We start from the raw sequence: 6,169 nt of genomic DNA, 5'->3' as shown, positions 1-6,169 counted from the left end.
CCACAGAAGGTAGTTGAGGCCACAGTTTCTTTGGCTATATTTAAGAGGGAGTTAGATGTGGCCCTTGTGGCTAAAGGGATCAGGGGTATGGAGAGAAGGCAGGTATGGGATACTGAGTTGGATGATCAGCCATGATCATATTGAATGGCGGTGCAGGCTCGAAGGACCGAATGGCCTACTCCTGCACCTATTTCTATGTTTCTATGTTCCTAGACTTTCCCACCAGTGGAAACATCCTCTCCACATCCACTCTATCCAGGCCTTTCATTATTCTGTAAGTTTCAATGAGGTCCCCCCTCAACCTTCTAAACTCCAGCGAGTACACGCCCAGTGCCGTCAAACGCCCATCATACGCGAACCCACTCATTCCTGGAATTATACCACAGCATACTTTAATGCACAAAGGAACAGACCAAATCTGTAACCACTGATGATCTCAGCATGTCTGCTTCAATTATTTGAAATTGGATTTCTTACAATAGATCGAGTCGAGACATTTGAGGGGGAAAAAAAGCTTTTTTTTCTGAAGGACAAATCCATTTTAGGCTGAATTGATCTAACAGTTTCCAGTTTCTACAGCAATATACCACAGAATATTTTAAGCTCCCTGATACCACTGGTTATAGACGTCAACATTATGGAAACAGACCCTTCAGTCCAAATCCTTCATGCCAACCAAAATGCCCCATCTTAGCTAATCTAATTTTCCCATGTTGTGTTCACATCCGTCTGATCATAGGTTTAAGGTGGGGGGGGGGGAAAGATTGAATAGTAATCTGCGGGGCAACTTTTTCACACAAAGGGTGGTGGGTGTATGGAACAAGCTGCCAGCGGAGGTAGTTGTGGCTGGGACTATCCCAATGTTTTAGAAGCAATTAGACAGGTACATGGATAGGACAGGTTTGGAGGGATATGGGCCAAACACAGGCAGGTGGGACTAGTGTAGCTGGGACATTAGTGTGGGAAAGTTGGGTTGAAAGGCCCGTTTCAACAATGTATAAGGTGTAGGCCATTTAGAACGGAGACGAGGAAAAACTTTTTCACCCAGAGAGTTGTGAATCTGTCGAATTCTCTGTCAAGCTAACACTATCCTACACATACACACACAAGGGACAATTTACAATTTTACCAAGCCAATTAACCTACAACCTGCACGTCCTTGGAGTGTGGGATGAAACCAGAGCACCCAAAGGAAACCCACGCAGGTCAAACGTGCAAACTCTGTACAGACAGCACCCGTAGTCAGGATCGAACCCGGGTCTCTGGCGCTGTGAGGCAGCAACTCTACCGCTGCGCCAACGTGCTGCCTGTTTTTTTCCAAATATTTTTTTTGTTTTTCAAGTATTTATTCGATGTTTTTTTAACATCTCCCAAACACCGCATTCTAAATTCTAACCACAGCTTGCGTCAAAATGTTTTGTCGTGTGTCACCTTAAAACTGTGACCTTTGGTGATAAATCTTCCCTGGTTTCTTCATTTAAATCAACAGTGATTTTAACTACTTTTTAAAACCCCCACTACTCTCTTCGATGTGTAATCTCATTCCGTCTATCTTTGTCCCTGGTGGCGCGTAGCGGTACAGCACAGAAACAGGCCCTTCTACCCACCGAGTCCGTGCTGGCCTGCGATCCCCACGCACTCACACTATCCTACGCACACTTGGGACAATTTACAATTCATACCAAACCCAATTAACCTACAACTTGGCACGTCTCTGTGTGGCCCCTGTGTGGCCCTTGTGGCTAAAGGGATCAGGGGGTATGGAGAGAAGGCAGGGATGGGATACTGAGTTGGATGATCAGCCATGATCATATTGAATGGCGGTGCAGGCTCGAAGGGCCGAATGGCCTACTCCTGCACCTATTTTCTATGTCTTTGGAGTGTGGGAGGAAACTGGGGCACCTGGTGAAAACCCACGCAGGTCACGGGGAGAACGTGCAAACTCCGTACAGACAGCACCCGTAGTCGGGATCGAACCCGGGACTCTGGCGCTGTGAGGCAGCAGCTCTACCCGCTGTGCCACTGTGCTGGTGGTTTAGTCGTGTTTAATTGTGTCTTGTGAAGTGAGCCTCTGCAAGGAGTCACTCTGCCCTCATCTTCTTGCTTTCCAGTTTTACTCATAATGTGGATGCGAAGAGAGAAACATTAAACGGCTCAAGGGAGTGCAGATGGAGGTAGGAATTGATTTTAGTTCCTTCCATTGCGGATCTGAGTGTGCATTTCCCTGTTTGTGTATAAAAGAGAAAAAAGACAGAGGGATGATAAGAATTCATTGCTGTGTCTATGAAAATACAACGGCAATTCAGATATAGAGTCGTGGTCATAGAGTGATACAACGTGGAAACAGGCCCTTCGGCCCAACTTGCCCACACCGGCCAACACGTCCCATCTACACTAGTCCCACCTGCCTGCATTTGGTCCATATCCCTCCAAACCTGTCCTATCCATGCACCTGTCTACAGCCCCTGTCCCACGAAGCGAGTTCACCCCAGAGCTCTCCCGAATCAAACTCATGGTACTTCATCTCCTTTTTAGAGAGAAGGCAGGTAGAGGATACTGAGTTGGATGATCAGCCATGATCATATTGAATGGCGGTGCAGGCTCGAAGGGCCGAATGGCCTACTCCTGCACCTATTTTCTATGTTTCAATTATATGCTGTACGTGAAGGCTAATTGGGTGGAATGATGAGGTATCTGGGGATATTGATGAAGGAGTTGATAAGTTTGGCTGAAGGATGTGACTTGAATCTGCATGGATGATTGCTAAAGGTTGCCGCTTGACCAGTTCCAATTCAAGCACGTCTCCTGATGCACAAATGTTCCTGCGATGATTGCAATCCAACCAACACACCTCTCGAGTGCTGGCTCCAGGTGCCTGAAGTTGGTGTTTTAATCTTGAAGGTAATTGGGAAAATAGCCCGAGGCAAGAGGAGAATGTTGTTTTGTTTTTAGACACAGCACATTGTTAAGATCCAAGGTACACAAAAATGCTGGAGAAACTCAGCGGGTGCAGCAGCATCTATGGAGCGAAGGAAATAGGCGACGTTTCGGGCCGAACCCCTTCTTCAGACTCCAACATCTCTTGCCTGAAGGACAGTCAAAGCAGATTCAATAGCTTTCAGAAGGGAATTGGATACATCTGTGAAGGCAATATTTTTGCAGGACTATGGTGAAAATCTTGTAAAGGATAGCCTTTCCAAAGTGTCAGCGCAGTCCAAACGGAGCAGGTGACCTCACACTGTGCTATGTGTTTCTAAACCTCTCCCGATGCATAATACACAACAGCAGCACGGTGGTGCAGCGGTAGAGTTGCTGCCTCACAGCGCCGGTGACCCGGGTTCGATCCTGACTACGGGGTGCTGTCTGTACGGAGTTTGCACGTTCTCCCCGTGACCTGCGTGGGGTTTCTCCCGAGATCTTCGATTTCCTCCCACACTCCAAAGACGTACAGGTTTGTAGGTTAATTGGCTTGGTGTATGTGTCAAATTGTGTGTAGGATAGTGTTAGTGTGCGGGGATCGCTGGTCGGTGCGGACTCGGTGGGCCAATGGGTCTGTATAGAACTAAACGTAACTAAACTAAACAAGTGCACAAAATCATGAGAGGAATGGATCGGGTAGACGCACACAGTCTCTTGCCCAGAGCAGTGGAATCAAGCACCAGAGGACATTGTGGTTTGATGTGCAGGAAGGAACTGCAGATGCTGGTTTACACTGAAGATAGACACAAAATGCTGAAGTAACTCAGCGGGACAGGCAGCATCTCTGGAGGGAAGGAATGAGTGATGTTCTGGGTGGAGACCCTTCTTCAGTCTGAGTCAGGGGAGAGGGAAACTGGTGATACTGGGGATTGGACTTTGTGTCTTCCCTCACAGTGGGTACCATTGTGGGGGGATGTTTTATGTTTTATGTTAATTTCCTTTATTATGTTATGTGTATTCTTATTAATGTGCTGCGATGGCAACTTGAATTTCACTGCACCAAGCACCAATTGGTGTATGTGGCAATAAATGAACCTTTGAACCTTTGATATGGAAGGGTTCAAAGATAATGTAAGGTGTGAAAAGGACAAATCAAAGCAGATGATGATCTAGGAATTCTTACTTGAATCATCGACATAAGGATTGCATATAGGTTAAATCAGCAGTGCATAGAAACATAGAAAATAGGTGCAGGAGTAGGCCATTCGGCCCTTCGAGCCTGCACCGCCATTCAATATGATCATGGCTGATCATCCAACTCAGTATCCTATACCTGCCTTCTCTCCATACCCCCTGATCCCTTTAGCCACAAGGGCCACATCTAACTCCCTCTTAAATATAGCCAATGAAATGGCCTCAACTACCTTCTGTGGCAGAGAATTCCACAGATTCACCACTCTCTGTGTGAAAAATGATTTTCTCATCTCGGTCCTAAAAGACTTCCCTCTTATCCTTAAACTGTGACCCCTTGTTCTGGACTTCCCCAACATCGGGAATAATCTTCCTGCATCTAGCCTGTCCAACCACTTAAGAATTTTGTAAGTTTCTATAAGATCCCCCCTCAATCTTCTAAATTCTAGCGAGTACAAGCCGAGTCTATCCAGTCTTTCTTCATATGGAAGTCCTGACATCCCAGGCAATGTGGGTGTGGATCGAGACCCTTCTTCAGACTGCCTGATCCGTTGAGTTACCCCAGCACTTTGCGGGGTTTTTTTGTGGCTGAAGCAGCGCTGGATGGCAAACCATTAGTTACTTGAGATGCCATCGAAAAACTGAGATGAGGAAAAACTTTTCCAGCCAGAGAGTTGTGAATCCGTGGGATTCTCTGCCACAGAAGGCAGCGGAGGCCAATTCACTGAAATGTACTCGAGAGAGAGTTGTCTGAGTAGAATCAAGGGATATGGGAAGAAAGCAGGAACGGGGTACTGATCCTGGACGATCAGCCATGATCACATTGAATTAGTACGGAGACGAGGAAACATTTTTTCTTTAGAACTGAGACGAGGAAGCACTTTTTCTCACAGAGAGTGGTGAGTGTGGAATTCTCTGCCTCCGAGGGCGGTGGAGGCAGTTCTCTGGATGCTTTCAAGAGAGCTAGATAGGGCTCTTAAAGATAGCAGAGTCAGGGGATATGGGGAGAAGGCAGGAACGGGGTACTGATTGGGGATGATCAGCCATGATCACATTGAATGGCTGTGCTGGCTCGAAGGGCCAAATGGCCTACTCCTGCACCTATTTTCTGTGTTTCTATGTTTCTACAAAATAGAAGGGTAGAGAGATAATCAGAGATAGCTGAGTGAAGGAGGATTGGCTGCATCATCGAGAGTTTTGTTTCATCTCCAACCCTGAGCCCTCATCTGACGATGGAGCTCGGTGTCATCTTCCCTTCTGTGGAATTAATATTGATTTGATTCCATTTAAAGCTCTTAAAACCCACTCACATCTGTTCCATTTGCAAGATACATATTTCTTTCTGTCAATGTGTGGAATGAGCTTCCAGTGGAAGTGGTGGAGGCAGGTTCGTTGGTATCATTTAAAAATAAATTGGATAGGCATATGGATGAGAAGGGAATGGAGGGTTATGGTATGAGTGCAGGCAGGTGGGACTAAGGGAAAAAAGTTGTTCGACAATGTACCGACAACGTCCGTGACGATACGCGGTCTTTTCGACACAAAAGGACCTCCAGGTTTTATAGTCGAAGGTTGGCGTTTGCTCCAGTTAATTAATTGGCACTATCATCAGGTCAAACGTCCCTGGATTTCGTGAAATGCCGCGTTGGACCCCTGTCCCACGGTACGAATTCATTCCAAGAGCTCTCCCCGAGTTTGCCCTGATTCGAACTCGGAGATTTATGGTAATGGCCGCTCGTCGGTACTCGGGGCTCTCGTGGACATTTTTCATCACGTTGAAAAATCTTCACGAGTCTTCCCATGCTTACCTGCCGTTAGCGAGTCTTCCCGAGTACCTGCCGTTAGCGTTACGAGCCGCTAAGAGACGTCCCCGAGCTCCGACGTACCCGCTACGTTCATTCTCCATGCTTAAGGGTAAGGGGGAAATCTTTTAGGACCAAGATGAGAAAAACATTTTTCACACAGAGAGTGGTGAATCTGTGGAATTCTCTGCCACAGAAGGTAGTTGAGGCCACAGTTCATTGGCTATATTTAAGAGGGAGTTAGATGTGGCCCTTGT

The 6,169-nt window shown here is 46.7% G+C and overlaps 1 protein-coding gene across 7 annotated transcripts in view; it reads left to right on the top strand.

Moving 5' to 3' along the window:
• Positions 1-2,113: 2,113 nt before the first annotated feature.
• The window catches only part of adgrl1 (adhesion G protein-coupled receptor L1), a 300,069-nt gene continuing 296,013 nt past the window's right edge, over positions 2,114-6,169 (top strand). For all 7 annotated transcript variants that reach the window (XM_033012285.1, XM_033012282.1, XM_033012286.1 and 4 more), the window contains exon 1: positions 2,114-2,174. The gene's annotated coding sequence lies outside the window, so the exon portion shown is untranslated. The remainder of the gene's footprint in view (positions 2,175-6,169) is intronic.

Source organism: Amblyraja radiata, chromosome 35 (assembly GCF_010909765.2).
Source record: "Amblyraja radiata isolate CabotCenter1 chromosome 35, sAmbRad1.1.pri, whole genome shotgun sequence".
Taxonomy (NCBI): Eukaryota; Metazoa; Chordata; class Chondrichthyes; order Rajiformes; family Rajidae; genus Amblyraja; species Amblyraja radiata.
This window is presented reverse-complemented; position numbering and strand designations above follow the sequence as displayed.